The sequence below is a fragment of the Marmota flaviventris genome, chromosome 14 (assembly GCF_047511675.1).
Source record: "Marmota flaviventris isolate mMarFla1 chromosome 14, mMarFla1.hap1, whole genome shotgun sequence".
NCBI lineage: Eukaryota > Metazoa > Chordata > Mammalia > Rodentia > Sciuridae > Marmota > Marmota flaviventris.
In genome coordinates this window covers 20,385,446-20,404,752 of record NC_092511.1, presented here as the reverse complement: position 1 = coordinate 20,404,752, position 19,307 = coordinate 20,385,446, and the positions used below count along the sequence as shown (strand labels likewise).

The following is a 19,307-nucleotide window of genomic DNA, read 5'->3' as shown; positions in this document are numbered from 1 at the left end:
CTATATGGATGCAGAAAAAAATTTTAATGATGGGTCACAGCTACTAATGATCACTTAGATAATTGGTTTCTTCTGCCAACATTTAGAAAGAAGCTAAATGTGTACAGTGTTCTTTCTGATGATCAGATATGCAAATTTAAAAAGAGAGATACAGACAAATGCTGATGTCCTTATATTCAAAAACTGTCAAGGAGGAGCCTTCTCTTCCATCAAGTCCAGATGCTGGTCCCATAGAAGACATTGGTGTCACATTACTGTGGCTGCTCAGATCAGCAGGCCAAGAGATACACCATGTAGCAACAGTCCCAGTGGTTAGAATCTGGCCTCTAGCAGCCGGCTGCCTGGGAGGTGGTGGCAGCATTGAGAGGTGGTCCCAGGAGGATGTGTTCTTTTGGGGTGCTTTACCTTGAACTGTGTGCTCCACCAAACAAGCTCCTTTTAAAAGTGCAATTCATTAATTGGAGTCTCAAACCTTTGTGGTATAAGAAGAGCAGCTGACGCAGAAGTGAGCAGTAATTATTTGGCAAAGTTCCAAGTGTCCACCATACTTTCTCACTATGTCTCACAAGCATGTGGGAGGTGGCTGTTTATTGACACCTTGGTCTAATGCCTTGTCCTAGAAATGAGTTGGGTGGTGAGGAACACACACATTTCTGTCCTAATAGGCTCCTCTCTGATCCTTTTATTTGTTGTCAAAACTCTCTTTGAAATTATCAACTTTATATTCAATCATGAGAAAAATTTTCAAAATGGCACGAGTGTTTTCTAGTAGATAATTTTAACGTTGAGAATTAATTCTCTTCCCCAGTCCCAATCTACCTCTTTGAAGTCAGCATGCCTTTCATCTGTAAATATGAAAATAAACATTAATAATAAATGCTTTCTCATCCTCTCCAAGGAGGAAGTTTCACTTACATCTGAGAAAGAAATCATTATTTTCCAGAGCTAAGGAGACAAGCAAGAACATAATGGGGACTTGGCTTTTGACAGTCTTGATTCAGACTTTCAAACTGCCTCAAGTAACTCCATCTGCCTTCAATAGCCACTATCGCTGGGCAGCTTCCTCCTGAGCTCTTCCCTCTGGATGGAAGTTTCTTTTTTTCCCCCTCACCTTTATTTTTAATTAAATTAATTTATTTATTTTAATTTTTTTGTGGTTTTGGGTTGAAACCAAAGGGTACTCTATGACTGAGCTACATCCACAGGATTTGTTTATTTTTTATTTTGAGACAAAGACTTGCTAAGTTGCTGAGGCTAGCCTCCAAACTGGGATCCTTCTTCCTCAGCCTCCCAAGGTACTGGGATTAAATGCTTGTGCCATTATGTCAGTCTAATTTCCAATCCTTAAAGTCAACTACCATAGAAACACACTGGGAAATCTGTTGGCATTGGGAAGAATGGGCCCAGAGCATAGGAATAAAAATGTAATTTTGCATTGGTGGAGAGATGTGCTGTAGTTTATCTGCATTAGCTTTGCTTTGGCAATTCACAACATTACCAGGTAGAGTTCCAAAAATGGTAGAAGAGGGAAGAGAGATGAGGAAACAATTCCTTCCCTGGCCTGAGACATAGGGCTGGCCTCCTGAGAAGTCTATTGGGAAAGGGTATACGTGTGAAGGCACTTCCTAGGGGCAGTCAGGAAATCATCAGTGTCTATGCAGACATAGTCAGGCCTCAGGCTGGATGGAAGTTTCAAAAGATGACTCCTCAGCTTCCCACCCACCCTTCTGACCCACATCCCCACAAACCAACTCCATCTTTTATAGTGGGAACCAATACATCCCCATGTAACTCTCTAATTAAGAGGAACTTGCCCATCACCTCTAGCCCCTGTGCCCTGTATCCTTCTTGATTCATCACTAGTGGCTTGTTTCTCCACAGGCATCAACATTATGATTGATGGCTCCACAAAATGTTCTTATTGAGCCAAACCAAAGGCCTCTTCAGCTCAGTTGACCAGATAAGCACTGGAGGTACTGCAGAAGTCATCCCCTTCCCCCATTATTACCTCAAAAGTTTAAAAGGAGCACTTTATCTTACCAGCATACTTTCATACCCCATCTTTTTACCAGTGCTGATCTAGGTCCTTCTGTGATCTCTGCCTAAAGGAAACTATGAGGGGGGCTGGGATTGTGGCTCAGCAGTAGAGCACTCGCCTCGCACGGGCGGGACCCGGATTCGATCCTCAGCACCACTAAAAAATAAAGATGTGGTGTCCACCGAAAACTAAAAAATAAATATTAAAAAATTCTCTCTCTCTCTCTAAAAAAAAGGAAACTATGAGGAAATTATGGAGTTGATGCATACTATTTCTCCATCAAGAAGTATTTCCTTTGGTCTGAAACAATGCACCAAATGCCAAGTGGGTTTTTAAGGCTGGATTGATAACTACAGCTTTTCCTTGAGCTAAGATATTTTTTCAACTGCATTGTTGATAAAAACTTTAGCTTACAAACAGATCTGTGCTATTTTTAGCATGAAATCCACACTTAACTTGCCTTTGTAGCACTATTATAAATGGAAAATAAAACCAGTCCTGATTAGTTAAAATAAAATTATATAACCTCATTAAAAAGTGTAATTCAAAAATAAATCTAAAAAGTAAATGATATAAAAAAGTCTTTTCTTTAATTTTCCATTTTTCAATCTTCAAGGAGTAGCATCCAATCAGAACTGGGATGTGGTGAACAAATCTGCCATTTTTACTATCTACCTTTTGGGATAGACTTTTTGTAGGCTTCTAAAGATACCTATGTTCCAGCCTGTGAATATGCTATCTTAAATGGCAAAACAGACTTTGTAGATGTGAATAAGTTAAGGATCTGAGGATGGGAATATTTTCCTGGATTATCCAGGTGGGCACATTATGGCTTCTTTTTTTTTTTCTCAGTATATTTTTAGTTGTCAATGACCTTTATTTAATTTATTTATATGTGGTGCTGTGAATCGAACCCAGTGCCTCGCACATGCTAGTCAAGTGCTCTACCACTGAGCCCCAGCCCCAGCCCCACAATTATGGCCTCTTATGAGAGGAAAGCAGCAGATCAGAGGAGGGGATGTGATAAGGGAATTCGAGAGATGCAGCGCTGTGAGCCAAGGAAGGTGGGCCGCCTCCAGACACTGGAAAGGGCAAGGGAATGAATGGATTTTCTCCTAGGTTTCCAGAAGAAATACAGTTCCGCCAACACCTTGATTATGCCCTACTCTATGAGTTTCCCATGGCTCCCCATAATAAACTACCACAAACCAAGTGGCTTAAAACAACAGAAATGTACTCTCTCATTGTCTTGGAGGTCAGAAGTCCAAAACCAAAGTGTTGGAATGTTTTCGCTCCTTCTGAAGGTTCTAGGGAAGTCTGCTCTTTACTCCTCTTTTAGCTTCTGGTGGCTTCAGCTATTCTTTGGCTTACTGCTTACTGGCGATGGCTTTGGGTGGGCAGTGCTAAAGCCCATCTAAGCCACCCCTAGGTACCACTTCTGTCTGAGTGGGATAATTAAAAGTGGTTTTAATTTTCACATTTACTCTTTTCTCTTTCAATTTTTATATAAATGAAAAATAGTAAAGATCTCCCTCTCTCTCTCTTTTTTTCTTCCTGGGGAATGAACCTAGAAGTGCTTTTTACCACTGAGTCACAATCCCCAGCTCCTCATCTTTTTAAAATTTTGAGACAAGGTATCACTAAGTTGCTTAGGGCCTTGCTAGTTGCCCAAGCTGGCCTCAAACTTGTGATCCTCCTGCCTCAGCTCCTGAGTCACTGGGAATGTGCCACCTGTGCCTGGCAAGACCTCTTGTTTTTAAAAATAAACGTGGTCATTGTGCATACAGAAAAAAGTTTTAATAGTTAAAAAAATAGTGGCAGTGATTCTCTTTTGCGGACAAGATTATAAAGGACTTCTATGTTCTGCCTTATTTATTTCTGCAGTGTTTTCATTTTAAAGGTAATTTTACATTATATTTGTTAATTTAAAAGGAGGGTTTTGGTACACTAAAGACATTAAACACACATTGCTCTTAGAAGTGTCTCTGAGCCAGGCATGGTGGTATACACCTATAATCCCAGCTACTTGGGAGGCTGAAACAAGGATCACAAGTTCAAGGTTAGCCTGGGAAAGTTAGTGAGACCCTGTCTCAAAATAAAAATAAAAAGGGCTGGGAATGTGGCTCAGTGGTAGAGCGCTTGCCTAGTATATACAAGGTCCTGGGTTTAACCCCCAGTACCATGCCCTCCCCACCAAATTTTTTTTTCTCTGAAAATATGGGCAGGTTAGTGATTTGAAAATAATCTTTTTATTCATTTTTTAAGTTGTAGTTGGACACATACCTTTATTTATTTATACATGGTGCTGAGGATTGAGCCCAGTGCCTCGCACACGCTAGTCAAGTGCTCTACCACCGAGCCACAACCCCAGCCCTTGAGAATAATCTTTTAATTTTTGTTCTTAAATTGATGGGAAAGCTAATACATGGATACACACATAATTAGAGCGAGAGTGAGTCAACTGATGCAACATGCTTAAGAGTGTTCCCTGGAGGGTAACTGCAGAGCTGGCAGCCATCTGAGAGATGCCTCCCAAACCCCAAGTCCCCAACATGGGGAAGGGGCCCATGGAGCAGGCAGCTGCCATTCAGGGAACCCTTGAGTCAAAGGCTCTCGGGTGTTTCTCTCAGCTCGCCTCCTGCCTCCAGCAGCCCAAGTGGAGTGGCATTCCTAGTGCCACTCCCAACCTGGAAGTTATGAAATCAACAGATTGCTCTTCCTGGTACTTTTATTGGTTACAGATACATAGGAGGACTTTTTAGTTTATTATTGAAATCACTATCTACCCACTCCTAGGAACCAGTTCACAGAACTAAGGACTGACAGCAACAAATTCATTCAGCAATAATTGCTTGAGCCCCAGCTCTCGCCAGGTCTTATTTGGATAAATCAGCCAGTTATGGTCCCTGCCTCATGAGCTGGTTAGCTAGTGAAATGAATGAATGGTAATAAAAGAATCATGCCAGCAACTGTATAACTATTAACAGGTGCTGAAGCACATTATGTGCTCTACAGGAAAAATACAAGGAGAGAGTGTTTTTTTGCTTTTGTTTTCAGTGCTGGGGACTGAACCTGGGGCCCTGTTCTGCTAGGCAAGTGTTCCACCACTCAGCTACATTTTCAAACTTAGGTTACAGGATTTTTAAAGCAGAGACTTTCAATCTATTAGTAAAAAATTACATTTTTTAACTCAGCATATATAAGAGAGTTAGCTAAAAGGCCAAGAAAGAATGTTCTAAACAGAGGAAACAGTATATATAAAGATTCCTTATTTTACAGAAAAGGAAATAGATAAAGATGTGAATTGCTCAGGCTGAGGCAGGAGGACCACAAGTTCGAGGCCAGCCTTGGCAACTTAGTGAGGCCTTGTCTCAAAATAAAAAATAAAAAGGATTGGGAATATAGTTCAGTGACAGAATGCCCCTGGGTTCAATTCCCAGTCGGGGGGAGGTAGAGGAATGTGATTTGCTCAAGGTCCCATAACTCAGTACTCTAAGTCCATCTCTAAGTTTAGATTCATTTTTTTTTGTTTTGTTTTGTTTGTGTGTGTGTGTGTGTGTGTGTGTGTGTGTGTGTGCGCGCGCGCGCGCGCGCGTGAGCACATGCACACAGTTCTGGGAATTAAACCCAGGGAGTTGCACAAGCTAAACAAATGTTCTCTACCAGTGAGTTACATCCAATCACTTCTTATTTTATTTTGAGATGGGTGTAGTTAAGTTGCTGAGGCTGGCCTCAAAATTGGAATCCTCCTGCCTCGGCCTCCTGAGTCACTAGCATTGTAAGTATATACCACTGTGTCCAGCTAAAGTTCAAGATTTTTTTTTTTATTGCCCTGCAGCCTATCAGCTCTAGTGTTCTTTTTCATTTTATCTAATTATAGGCCAAGGACTAATTATTTTCTCCTCAGATGGCTAAGAGAAAAGAGAACAGTGGCAGGAGGCTATGTTTACAAAGAGCCCATTTAATTCAACATGCAAAACAATGCACCTCAGCTCTTACCCCACCTGGCTTCACGCCTGCTCTGCAAGGGTTTGTTCCTTCCTGGTAGGGACTGGCAGGGAGCCACCTTCTGCTTAGGTCCTGGCTTTTATGAAAGGACATTTACAAAAATGTCCAGGCAGGGTTTAGACTTGGTTTAAAGCTCAGGAAAGGAGGTCGCCCAGCTTTTCTATTTCCCCACATTGATGGCACACCTGGCTGCCCACACATTCCCAGTGTCAGTCTCCTGCTATCGTCCCTGTGACTGTTGTGCATGGTTAGCTGTGTAAATGGCTTCAGCTATGCAGTATGAAGGTAATGTAAGTCCAGCAGGTGAAATAAAGCCCTCAACAAGGAGATCAGTCAGGGTCAGGGTGGAATATGAGAAGGAGAGGGAGCCAGGTGCAGTGGCACATGCCTGTAACCTCAGTGACTCAGGAGGCTGAGGCAGGAGGATCGCGAGCTCAGAACTAGCCTCAGCAATTTAGTGAGGCCCTAAGCAACTCAGAAAGACCCTGTCTTAAATAAAAAGGGGTAGGGATTTGGTTCAGTGGTTAAGTGCCCCAGTACCAAAAAAAAAAAAAAAGAGGGGTCAGAGGAGGCAAGGGCCTTAGGCCAATTTCAAAACAAGCAAGAGAAAAACAGGATGATTATATACAGTTGTACAGTTTGTACACTGTACAAAGAACCCAGTAGAGGGGATGAGAGAGGCCTGGAATCCACACCTAACTCACAAATTGGAGGACACAAAGATGGTCCTCCTTTGCTCTCTGAGGCCAGAGAGGAATGGCTTAGTAGGGCATCTGGTCAGAGAGTTGGAAACAATCAACACACACAACAGCACATCTAAAATCCCACCATTAAGCCTAGCAAGGCCAGCATTTTGGGTTTTATACCCTACGGGCCTATGGCCAGATAAAGGCTGGTGTCTGGTGTCACTGTAGTGGTGACAAGCTGGGATCATAGGGGCTACTGGCCAACAAGCGGAGGCTCCTCAGTTGCAACACCATATCAAAGCAGATCCATGATCCTCCTCCATCTTCATTCTCCTTCATTCAGAGTCAAAGCAATCCTGGTGCACCCTGAAGGCCAGCTCCCCTCCTGAGATGGGAACCACTAAGTTAAAGATGTTACTGGTAACATACGCCCATGTGAAAATCCAACCCTGACACAAAGGTAAACAATTAAAAGTAAAAACAGCCTCTGCCAAACTAAAAAATTAAAATCTTCCTCTGTCAATGACCTCCTCGCTGCGCATCATCATGTTCCAAACCTGTTTGCTTCTCACTGGAGCCTGTAATTACTCTGCCCCTCATCGGGCTGATGACCAGTACTGTCCTTATTTTGCAGCCCCTCCCTCCACCTCTGGCCTGAGGGCCAGCTGCTTCCTGCCATCTTAAACTCTGCCTTCTCAGAAAGCTTGCCCTGAACATGCCAAGCCACCCTGCTGCCCACCTCCCACTGCTGCTCCTCCAGGCCAGCAGACTTCAAAGACTCAGTCCATAATGAATTCTGGGGTCAACTTAGCCCTCAGCCATGCTCAACAAAACTTCTATTCATCTCCATACACCCAGGCTCATTTCTCACTGTGGTTAACTCAGGCCTTTAAGACCTCAGTCTCCCACTTCCACCCGCTCACCCCTCATCAGCAGTGGCCTTGGCTGTTTTAGAGGAAATGAAGGTTTTTTTCCTTAGTAGGAACCCTAGTCATCACCCCCGAACTTCACCCTGTAGGCTAAGTAGAAAGAGCCATACCTGTCCCCTCACCAGTCTGAGAGGAAGGCAAGTTTCCCCTCCTTGCAGTGTTACCAGTTTCCTAGGATCTCAAAGATCATCCATTTTTTCTACCTTTCTCTCTCGCACCAGGTTCCTTTCCTCAAATACAGCTGTCCTTTGGTATTAGCGGGGGGATTGTCTCCAGGACTCCCCACTGATACCAAAACGCATTGATGCTCAGGTCTCATAAAAAATGGCACACTATTTGCATATATCCTATTCTCCTTTATACACTAAATCATCTCCCAATCACTTATAATATTTAATGCAATGACTACATATCCCTTCATTTCCATGGATTCAGCATAGTACTTGGCACATGGCAAATTTAAATTTTGCATTTTGGAAATTTCTGGAATTTCCTTGGAATATTTTTGATCTGTGGTTGGTCAAATCTGCAGCTGAGGAACCTGCAGATACACCCTCTGCCATTAAACATGGTCAGACTTCCTTATTATAAAAAATCATTTAAGTTAATACCAAACTCTAACTGAAAATTGGTTGGATCACCATGGAAAATAACATGGAATGGTACAGAGTCTTTGCCTCTGTTAATTCCACTTTAAGCAATATGCCCTGGAGAAATAACCTACAAAAGAAAAGAAAGCCACTTGCACAATAATGTTCAGAACAGAGATATTTACATGTGCAAAATGTTAGAAATAGCCTGATTTTCAAAAACAGATTGACAATGAAGCATATTTGGTATCAATACAGTGGGAAATCATAGAAGTAATGAGATATTTGAAGTGACAGATATATGAAGTAGATTGATATAGAGAAATCCGTAGATGAAGCACATTTTAATACATAAAATATATATTTAAAACCACAATTACAAAACTTACTGAATAAACTTATTATACTTTTATGTATGTTTGCTGATAAAGAATAATTTTATAACAAAAATTTTTATCCTACCTTATCGTTTCTTCTGATTGCCACTTTCCTCCCCTGCCCTGTTGCCATTCTTGGGTGACCACCGATCATCTCTATTTTCTTTCTCCCAGTTCCCTCCTTTCCCCTCTGTGATCTGGCTTCCACCTCCAGTGTTTTACTGAACTGACACCCTAAGCAATCATCAGGACTTTCTTCTAGTTAATTCTGAATTTACTTAAATTGGAGCACTACAACCCCCCTTGGGTCATGGTCTTCAACTCTGTACCCAAAACCTCTGGAGAGATTCTGTCAGGCAAGCCAACCCACCTCTGTGTTGTTGACTCCAAACCTACCGCTCCATCCCCAACCCCACCTAAGCTTCTGTCCACCTGGACATCCTCATTGTCACCCAAAGTGTCACTGGTGGGCTCCCACATCATCCTGCACACCCAGCTGTAGTGTGTGTCCCTCTCCTAAGCCTTCCCTGGCTCTCCCAGGCTCAGAAACCACTCTTTGGGCTGGATTACCAAAGCATCCATTCCCATCATTGAGTTTCCATCCCCTTATATTCAACTCACTCACTAGAATGTTCCCTGAGTTCCTTAAGGGCAAAGATTATGCTTTCTACAATAAGGCACTAAAGATATGTTGCTGACATGCAGTACTGTCACACATACTCATCGTCCCACACATCCATCTTCCACTCCAGACTACTGTCTCCTCATGGACAGAGGTTGAATCTCATTTCCTTTACATCCCATAGCGACTACAAATAAAAAACAGAAAAAGACTTTGGCAAATATATGTTGACAGTCTACTTAAAATAAGGATTTGTGAAGACAATATGCAAACATGAATAACCTATAAACCTGAAAACTGTACTTTCTGGGAAATACGGTCTTATCAAGTTGTCTTAAAACACTGTACCTTGCTATTTTGGGGCCTGCATAACACATCTCTGTACTTAACAGTGGTTCTGTCACTTAAAGGTGTTAATAGGATGCCCAAAGTGGAAGCTTTCAGTTGTGAATGCCACCCATCTAAAATCAGAACAAATCAGAGATGAAATCAGCGTCCTTGACAAGTGGCAATAACCTGCAAGGAAGGGGGTACAGGTGGCTGGCTGCCAAGAGTCTGGTGCTGCAGAAAAGTCTGGCTACACAGTACATCTTACACCATCCGAGATAAGCCTTTGGCACAACACTCCTCATATGGGAAGGGATATTTATTTTCATCCAGTGGTCCAAGACCTGCTCCTTTCACATGGCAACAAGCACGTTAGGCTCAACTATAATCTTGCTGACTCAGAAGCAGCTAAGGTTTCATTTCTTACCAGTCAGGAAACACCGTTACAAGGTGACTAGGATATTTTATAATTATATTATATTACAAGGTGACCAGGACAACAATACTTTCAAGATAAGATGTCTGTTTCTCTGACAATCACCTGGTGGTGGAGCTTCACCAGCCAAACATACTTGACAACTTGTTCACTAATAATTCCAGGCAGCAGGGAGGGCATCCGCCCCATCTGGGACAAGTGTTTGGGTAGTCAGAACCATTTGGAGGAAGAGGCAGATCTTGCTTAGCAAACATTTATTACTGCATAGGCCGAGCTGTGCGACAGGCCATATGTCCCTCAAATCCAAGTTCTGGATCCTCAGGAGGAAGCTTTGCCAGTGCTGAGTTGGGCAGACTCCACTGCTGGTAGAAGGCAGGTGTCAGTCCACGGGACTGGAAGATAAGATGGATGTGTGGCGTGACTAGTCTATATGACAACACGATTTCAGTATCATGTCTTTGGTGCTTTATTGTGTCTCTACCCTTAAAAAACTCCGCTAACATTCTGAGGTGATGTACAGTGTATGTGTAGAGAGGAAAGATGAGAGAGGAAGACAGCTGCCAGGCCATCCCCTCTGACTGTGAGCAGCTCCAGAGACCTGGAGTAGCAAAGAGAAGGTGCCTAGACCATTCCTGCTCAGGGCGTCTTCCCAATGGGCAGTTACCTGACAATCATCATCTTGGAAGAAAAAGGGGCCTCCTAGTTGAGAGCCAAACAGAATGTAACTGATGGAAAAGGAGGAAGGAGGCTTTGACAGGCCTGGGCACAGCCCTTTAAAAGAGCTCAGATACGTACACAGACACCCAAATACAAGGTGGCACCTGCTACCCTGGCACCTGCTACCCTGGGGAACCGGGAATCCAGAGAATCTGAAAAGATCCAGGAGAAAGAGAGGCTACCCAAAACAAAGATCTGCAGTATGGTTCTGATATATTTAAACAGCAAAAGTTAAGAGGCAAAGAAAACTATCTTAAGACTTGCTTTCTTTTCCTAATTTTTAAATATCTTATTTGAATCAAGACAGACTGCTTCATTTGGATGAATGGACTCTGGGGTTTCTGGGCTCTGTTTTTAAGACACACATCCAAGCACTCATTCTTTGGGCATGCACTCGTCAAGAAGAAATGAAGAGGCTGTCTAAAGAAACACCTCTAAGAAGTATTTACCATTAGCCATGACAATAGTGAAACAAAATAAGCATTTCAAACTAAATACTTAGTGATTTTCTTAGAGATTACAACATGGAATCTGAATGTCACTGGTTTAATAAATAATAAAGTTATAGTTGCTTAATGCAGGAAAGCTCAGAAAACACTGAAAAGCATTATGAAGAGCCATTCACTTCCAATCTATTACTCAGTGACAGTCATCCATTATTTGGCATAAGCTCTTCTAGAATATTTTCACATTTTTCTTTATTTTATTTTATTTACGTGTGGTGCTTAGAATCAAACTCAGTGCCTCACACATGCTAGGCAAGAGCTCTACCACTGAGCCATAATCTCAGCCCTCATATTTTTCTTTATAAAAATGGTATCATTCTTGATATACTATTTTGCATTTTTCTTCATTGATTATATAAAATTTTCTGCTATCAACAAACTTCTATAAATGTTCTTAATGCTTGTGCAATAATTTGTGTGAACCTGACCAATCCCCATTTGCTGACCCTTTTGATTGTTTTAAATATTTCATATTATTAATCATGTTGTATTAATAACATATGTACAAGTATTTTTAAATACACCTCTGATTTCTAAATATCCCTAGAATAGCAATTTCTGTAATTTTAAGGCTTTTATTATATAGTCAAAACTACTGGGCAGATCTAAAATATGCTCTTGTTCAGTTATTTTAAATATCTCATACAGTAGTATGTATCTCTTCTATGTAGGAAACAGTTTTGTGAAAAAATCATTTGCATGGAATCAAAACATTTCAGATAGGCTCAGTCCTTATTTACTTGAGGCAAATGGAACACCCAGAGCTCAAAATATTGATGTTTTGATAAAAAGCTGGGTAACAACATCCAGCCAGTTTAGCAAAGGGGGTAGGGCATGGAGCTAGTGAAAACTAGATCCAGGGCATGGGCCAGTGTTGGCCAGACCACTCTCCATAGAGGAAAGCCCATCCTTGGCCAAAAGATGCCTCATTGACCTTGGCCAACTATCACACAAATTTGTACTCTTGGCCAAAGGGGAGGTTGGGTGATGGAATGTGAATTACTCAGCAAAACTCATCCTAACCGCTGGGTAAGCACCCAAAGCACATGTCCAAATGAAAGGTGTGTCATCTTTCTATAATAGACAGGACATCTGGCTAGAAAATACAGCCAGCCAGCTCATGACAAAATTAAAAGTTCAACATTACTTAATGATCTTACAGTTTATCAGTAATTCCTAACAGAAGCCCTTAATAAGTTGCTATGTGGAAAGTGTGCTGGTATCAGCCAGGTCCGCTCTAGGCCACAGCTGTAACAGAGGGCACCACCACTCCAGGGGTCCCCTGGAAGGTTAAGCCCTCTTGATGATAAATTAGAGACACGTATCTTTCATAAAGGTCAAACTGGCCAGATTATATTTTATTCAGTAGTTAAAAAAAATAGTTATTAGAAAGGTAATGTGCTTCAGTTGGTCAAGAGGAGGAGACTATTCTCAAAAATGGAATGAAAAGATTGGGAAAAGTGGTGGTCCAAGAATTATTCTGGGCTGCCCAGGAAGCAGCCACATTGGAGGAGCCTACCTTCACTTAAGAGCCTGGTTTGGTGGACATTGGCTTGGTCTGCCAGAAGGAAACAGTCTAACCCCGTGGGCTCCACTGATGAAGGAGCCAAGTCAAGGCAATTGTTTATTTTGTACCAAAATATATTTACTGAACAATTACCACCACCAACTCTACTTGGTCTTCACTAAATTACAAAGCATGCATGCATCCTGTTTAACAAGTCAAGCACTGAAGCATATAAAGCAAAATTTTCCCTTGACTCTCCTTTTCCCTCCCCACACATAAATCCCACTTCCCAGAAGTAAATAGCTGAATTTATCTTTTCAATCCTTGATGCTTATCCATGGCATTCTCCCACTTAAGGAAATGTACCTAGGAATTCCCCCCCCTGAACGGCTTGCTCTGGCTTCTTACTCACTAGTCTCTGCTTTCAGTCTTTCTATAATTGTTCCTATCCAAAATGACCTCCCTTTGCCTCTGCTCACTTGCAAGGAGGTTTCCTCCTGAGACAAGTAGTTCCTTTCCCTGTCCTCTACGTCTCACGTGTGCAGAGCTGATCTGAGCAAAGTCACCTACCTATTCAAACTACATCTCTAATGGCAGAGAAAGTGACTGAAGGCCATGGGAGCTTTCCTCACCAGCAAGCACTGTGCAGCTTTTCCATTTCAAATTAAGATCACGCCTCACACTGGCCTCCCCCACTGAAGGACTAAAGGCCCCCACAACACAAAACACACCAAGTCTGTCCTCTGCTACAGTCAACTGCTCGTGCTCCACAATTCTTTCTGATAAGCAGGTCAGCTGAATACATGGAGACAAAGGGGCATTTCATATACACGCTGTTCCTATTTTGGCAGTTAGAAATAATACTCCAAATGCCAAGTCTTCACAGGACAAATCTCTCTGTGCATGTCAAATGCACTAAGAGGGCTCCAGAGAAATGGAGGCTACTGAATTTGATGCATTTAAGTCAAGATAAAATTTGAAAGCATTATTTTAAAAAAACTTTAGATCTTGGTAAATATAAAATGATTGCTATCTCTTATTAGCATTCACTTAATTCTCCAAATAATCCTGTAAAACAGATGGTCATTATTCCAGGCACTCAAAGTTTATATAACCTGCCCAATGTCACACAGCAGGAAGTAAAAGGCTGGGATTTGAACTCAGGTCTGTCAGCTCCAGAGGCCAGACTGCCTCACTTCCCCAAGGATAGGCTTAAAAGTCCTCATGGCCCCCAAGAACTACAGAAGGTTACATCTGGTGGAGCTGGAGAAAATCTTGCAGCCATCCAAGGTGCTTGCTCCTCCTGTCAAGCACTGTCCCTTTCCACTGGCCCTCTGGAATGCCACAGCCCCACAGATAGGAAGTTGAGACTCAGATTCCCAACTTTGCATTGTTTTTTGTTAGTTGGTGCAAATTTTAAAAAGAAAAAACCTTTCTGAGGTTGGAATGTGTGAGGAAAAATAATTATTTTTAAGGTGGCGAGAATAAATATTTAATTAGACAGTTTGAGACTAAATTTTGCCTGGCTTTGCAGTATCTAAGACAATAAAACAAGCCCTCGACTACACAGCTAATTACAGACTACTAAATTATTTTTATTAAAACCCTGTGGACTATTAAATATGAGAGATGAAGCAATGTGGTGTTGTAAAATAGCTCTAGTCTAGAAATTTGGACTCTAATTCTGACTCAGACACTAGTAACCACCAACAATCATTTGCATGGTGTATGAAGTTGGCAAGGTGTCTTTACATACTTTCTACATTAGTTTGGTGACCTCAGGGAAAGACACTTAACTCTTCGTGTCTCATGTCAAAATCTGGAAATAAGAACATTAAGCTATACCATCTAAGATTCCCTCCTCAGATTTATAACATCCTAAGAGGAGGATATGTACCTTAGAATCCTTACAAATATGTCTTTTAACAATTCTGGGCAGATGTATTCTGGTCATAAAAACTGTATTTTCTGTTCAGTTTCTGAAAAATATAACTTGGCTAAATTCAGGTATAGCTCATAAGATGTCTGCTACCAACTACTTGCTTGGTTTCTTGAAAGTACCATATTGAGGCCCTGGGTTGGATTCCCATATGGGAACTTCCCTCTGTTCAACAGCCACTATCATGCCTAACTCTAGCAGATCATCTTACAAATACAACCCCACAAAGCAGATGGGTTTGGAGGAAGGACTTGAAGAAACCTGCCTTCACAGGCCCTCTGAGCAAAGTCACCTATTCAAACTACACCTCTAATGGTACAGAAAGTGACAGAAGGCCATCACTCTCAAGAAGGTATGTCAGTACCTACAGCACTACACCATTCTTTCTAATTCTAAGACACACAAATAACTCCTTCAAGGATTGCCACTTCTGGCTGTTTTAATGTTTCTGAAATTAGAATTCACCTTGGAATCTATATAATTTTGATCTGGTAGCATTATTTTACCTAAAAGTTGTTGTAAATTTCTGGTGTGTCTTAGAATCAAGGTAATGCAGTCCTACAAAACCATAACATCCATTATATAGATTTAGATTTAACTTGATTCAAATCATGTTCCTCTCCCTGATTGAACAATTACCTTTAATAATGGCTAAATAGGCAATATATAAGAGGGGTGTCAGTCCTATTTCCTAAGAGAAGTAGTTTAAAAGGCATTCCATCATTATCTCATAAAACACAGGTATGGATTTCAAAGGCAAATTAACCCATATAAAAACCACTCTGATGCTCTGAAAAGGTACCATCCCACAGCAAACTGGAAAGGGAACATTTTACTCACATCCTCCTGATCTATCTAGCCTTGACACATTTTCTTGCTCAATTCACAACCCTCCAACCCAGTAATATCACTGATTCCCAAAATACACTCAGCCCAGGAGGAGCAGCTCTCCAGCACAGCTGTCTTCTCCTGCCCTCCTCGGGTATTTCGGTGAGCTATGTGACACAGAGAGGACCACAAGAAGGAATTTAACTCTCAGGCCCCATAGCTCCCATTGCGCTACAGGCAGGTGCATCCCGCCAAACCCCAGACTGGCATTTGAAACAGAAGAAACTGCGCTGCTGGATGGGGGCTGTAGTTTTCCTGAATTTCATCTCTATGTTTAAAACTAGGGCGACAGCCGTCTTTGCTACTGTAAACTAATCTGATGGGCATGGGGGCAGGGAGTGGCTCTGAGAAGGCTGCCAATAGGCCATGATTGAGCAAAGTCAAGGAGTGAAATCATTATTTCTCACTGTTTGCAACCCCAGAAACTCCTTCACTAAGATTTTTAGAAGTGAACCACCCCACTCCTTTGCAGCCTGGAGTAAAAAACCCAAGCCTCTTGTAAAGTAGAACTAGCTTTTGTTTACATGTATTTTCTTCTAACAGTACACTGAAATCTGGAAGAAAAAAAAAGAATCAAAGGAAAGTTGACAATGAGGTACACACAGTAGTTAGGAGCCCTCAAGTTGAGGCATGTCTATTAAGAGTTCCTGGCTGTGAGCACCAACTCTGACTTCAGCTCAGCTTCTGGAAAAAGAAAACAATTTGGGGCTCTCCTCTGTTCCAAGATCAAGGACTGCAAGTGGATGGGTAGCAAACGACCCAAAATTGTTCAAACAAACTAGAAACCTTATCAGGTGGCATCTCCTAGCAAGACTCACAGCTGTAGGAGGCAGGGGTACAGGCAACAGACCTACATCATGGAGAAACCTCAATTCTCCTCCTCTCCACTCGGATCATGCTGTCAAAACTCACTATTACCCAGTTGGTTACTTCATGGAATTTAGAATATCAGAAATCAAGTCCTACCCATTCCCCTAATATAAACAGTAAACACTTGCTATGGACTGTTTCCAAACCTCACGTTGTACTAATTCGAAGGTGATTTTTTTTTTTAAAAAAGGCATTTTAAAGAGTACTGCAACATGGTTATTCACAAGGACGCACCGGAAGCACAAGAACTTGAGCTCCCAAACGCAACCTTTTCTCCCCTCCCTTTTCCACCTCTACTCCCCTGCACAGTGCGGCCAGGGCAGTCACTCAACCCTCTGGGAGGCCACCGTGCTCCAGCAACGGTGTTCACTAAACAGTAGCCGATCATGAAGGGTCTGAACCCTGATCGCGAAACCTATTCTGAAAGCCCCACAAGCTCTCAGCAGCTAGAACTGTCCAAATCTGCTTCCCCAAACCAGCCAGGGCTGCAGCGTGTGGGTTGAACCCTGGGGTCTCAAGGTTTGGACAGGCAGAATGTCCCCCTCCCCCAAGTCTCCCCTCGCTCTCTCCCTTGTCACTCTTTCTCTGGCAAATCACTGGGGAAAACCAGAGAGGCCAGGAGATGTCAGGCCCAGGAGTAAGGAGAACGAAGGAGGGACAGGAGCGAGGCGAGGTAGTTTTTAGGGGAAATATCAGGCCAGGGCAAAGGAGCGGCAGCGCCACATCTAGGGGGTAAGGACCCCGAGGTGGGTTCGGAGGGAGGGAAGGAGGGAGGAAGGAGAGCATGGGAGGAGTGGCTCGGGGAGGCCTGTCTACCGGCCGCTGGGAGCCCCGAGACAGGGACGGAGGGAAGGAGGCCGGCGGGGCAGACGCGGCTGGGGGTGGGGGCGGGGGCGGCGGGGATGGGGAGCCCGGTTCCCCTCCCCCAGCCCGGCCCGGGCCTCCCGCTGACTCAGCCCCACGGCGTCCGTCGCCTCGGCCCGGACTCACAGTGCGCGAGGCGGCTCCGGCGGAGGCAACTGGGGAGGGGGACGGGCGGCGGGGGCGCTGCGGCTGAGGCTGCGGCTCCGGCCGGCGGCTCTGGGGCGGTGGGTCCTAGCAGAGGCCGCCGCGGTCTCCGGCTTCAACGCACAGAGACTGCGGGGGAAGAGAACACTGCGCAGGCGCGATGCGGCCACCGCTGTCAGTCCGAGCGGGGCGGGGCCAGCGCACCCGCCGTCTCCAAGGCAACCGGGTGGCGAGCGGAGGACAGCCCCTACCTCCACCACGTCTTAGCAACTGCGACGGGAGGTGCGGACGACGAGAACAGTCCCGCTAGGTCGCCATAGCAACGAGAGGAAGACACTGCCTCGTGAACGTGCGGCTGTACCGAGGGAACGCTCTCACCTTGTCACTACGGCAACTGGGAACAGCCCCTTCCCTTGTCCTTAGCAACAGGGCAACAATTCCTCCACCCCGTCCAGTCACAGAAGGAACAAGCGTTTACACCTGATTCTGTAGCCATCGGGTTCTTTTCTCTTATGGCTTCTGAAAAGGCAAACAGACTATTTGCTCTCTTCCAGAGACGTGGACGAGCAGAGGCCACGTTTGATCGCCCTTCTTGGTTTGTGGCTCCCAATCACAGCTTGTTACTTTAATCAACCAAATTAAGTTTTCTGCATTTTCCTACCAGAAAGTCTGTGCCTTTATTTTTAAATAGAGCTAACAAAATCGTGCCTACCCAAATCACACGAGTTTTTACCAAGAGTGTTGTCCTCCCAATGAATTTGTAAACGACTTTTGTTTCTTCCTCTGGCCCACTCTCCGATGTAGATTCGACTTCCTCACAACTAGCTCCTTCTTTGATCTGCCGATTCGATTTTCCCACTCTAAGTCTGTTTTTATCCTCTCCATCTCTCCTCTTCCTTCTCTTCCTCCCCACTGCTCTTCCCAGGGTTCCAGATGCCCACCCTCATTCTGTGTTCATTTTCTGGATTTTCTTGGTACAGATGGCTCCTGGATCTGAGAACTTGACCCTGACTCCCACGGATGTCTGGATGTCACCTCCATACCTACCTTGTACATACTTTTTTTATTACACACATCTTACAGTATTGTCCTTTGTTTACACGTCTGTCTCCCCGTTAGACTCTCCCTGGTGGGCAGGAATTCTGTCTTACTCATCCAGCCCCCTCAGCATCTAGCACAGAATGTGACACATTGTTGAGTTCCAAAAAAATGTTTATGTAATTGAATCAAGAGAAGACAAAGATTTTCATTCTTTCTCACTCTTTCTGGCCTAACCGCCTCAGACTCTCAGTCATCATTTTCCTTATTATTGATATACATATTTTGTCTTTAAGTATGGCTGCTACTATTATAATTCTTCTGAGTCCTTTGCTCTCAATCTTAATGCCAAGACCCTAGTCCCCTATTAATCAAGACTGGCATTCTCAATTTCATGAATCCTTGCATCTACACTATCCCAAATGTTTCCACAGAGGAAGATTTCCTCACTGGGTAATGACCTCCTCTGTGGCCCTCTCTAATCAATGTAAACTCTCTTCACACCTTACCTTTCTATCATTCCCTAACCCACCCCTCATCAAACCCTCTTGGTGAACATCACTGGATTTGGCTGGGCTTGTTGACATACCAGAGATGCTACATTCTCTTCAAGTGACTCAGAAGTATAAACTTGCAACCTGGCATTCTCCCCTGAGTCTCTCTATCTAGCTCCTACAAATTCCACCTCAGAACTATTGGTATCAAAGCACCCCAAAAGAGTCCATTTTCTCCAGGAAAAAGAAGGAGCAAATTGGTAAGAAAAGAGGGACACAGCACATACTGAATCTATGCCCTCTCCTCCCATCTACTGCCATTCTCTG

At 43.4% G+C, this 19,307-nt stretch overlaps 1 protein-coding gene across 2 annotated transcripts in view; it reads right to left on the bottom strand.

The window, feature by feature from the left end:
* The window catches only part of Mapre3 (microtubule associated protein RP/EB family member 3), a 50,371-nt gene extending 32,765 nt beyond the window's left edge, over positions 1–17,606 (bottom strand). Inside the window, exon 1 of one of the 2 annotated variants that reach the window (XM_027933509.3) lies at positions 17,431–17,606. The gene's annotated coding sequence lies outside the window, so the exon portion shown is untranslated. The remainder of the gene's footprint in view (positions 1–17,430) is intronic. The other variant, XM_027933511.3, reaches the window with a different exon arrangement.
* Between the last annotated feature and the right edge of the window lie 1,701 nt (positions 17,607–19,307).